Raw genomic sequence first — 955 nt, forward strand, 5'->3', positions numbered from 1 at the left:
CATGGGGCCGGACACTCAGGGTCTGCGAAAAATCCAATATATATCCGGTGATATCTCGGGTCCTATTACAGATAGCGAAATAAATCAAAGTGCATTGTCTGTAGGAGACCCTGGCGCATGAATCTGTGCAGCGGGAACGACCTCGGACCACCAGGGACCGAGGAAACCATACTCTCATGGGGCCGGACACTCAGGGTCAGGGGAAAATCCAATATATATCTGGTGATATCTCGGGTGCTATAAGATATAGCGCAATAAACCAAAGTGAATTATCTGCAGGAGGACCTGGCGCATGAATCTGTGCAACGGGAACGACCTCGCACCACCAGGGGCCGAGACAACCACCGTCTCATGGGGCCGGACACTCAGGGTCTCGGAAAAATCCAATATATATCCGGTGATATCTCGGGTCCTATTACAGATAGCGAAATAAATCAAAGTGCATTGTCTGTAGGAATCCCTGGCGCATGAATCTGTGCAGCGGGAACGACCTCGGACCACCAGGGGCCGAGAAAACGTCCGTCTCATGGGGCCGGACACTCAGGGTCAGTGAAAAATCCAATGTATTTCTGGCGATATCTCGGCTGCTATTACAGATAGCGCAATAAATCAAAGTGCATTGTCTGTAGGAGGCCCTGGCGCATGAATCTGTGCAGCGGGAACGACCTCGGACCACCAGGGGCCGAGACAACCACCGTCTCATGGGGCCGGACACTCAGGGTCTGGGAAAAATCCAATATATATCCGGTGATAACTCGGGTGCTATGACAGATAGCGCAATAAATCAAAGTGCATTGTCTGTAGGAGGCCCTGGCGCATGAATCTGTGCAGCGGGAACGACCTCGGACCACCAGGGGCCGAGAAAACGTCCGTCTCATGGGGCCGGGCACTCAGGGTCAGTGAAAAATCCAATATATATCTGGTGATATCTTGGCTGCTATTACAGGTAGGGCAA

The sequence above is a fragment of the Nomia melanderi genome, unplaced genomic scaffold (assembly GCF_051020985.1).
Source record: "Nomia melanderi isolate GNS246 unplaced genomic scaffold, iyNomMela1 scaffold0014, whole genome shotgun sequence".
Classification (NCBI taxonomy): domain Eukaryota; kingdom Metazoa; phylum Arthropoda; class Insecta; order Hymenoptera; family Halictidae; genus Nomia; species Nomia melanderi.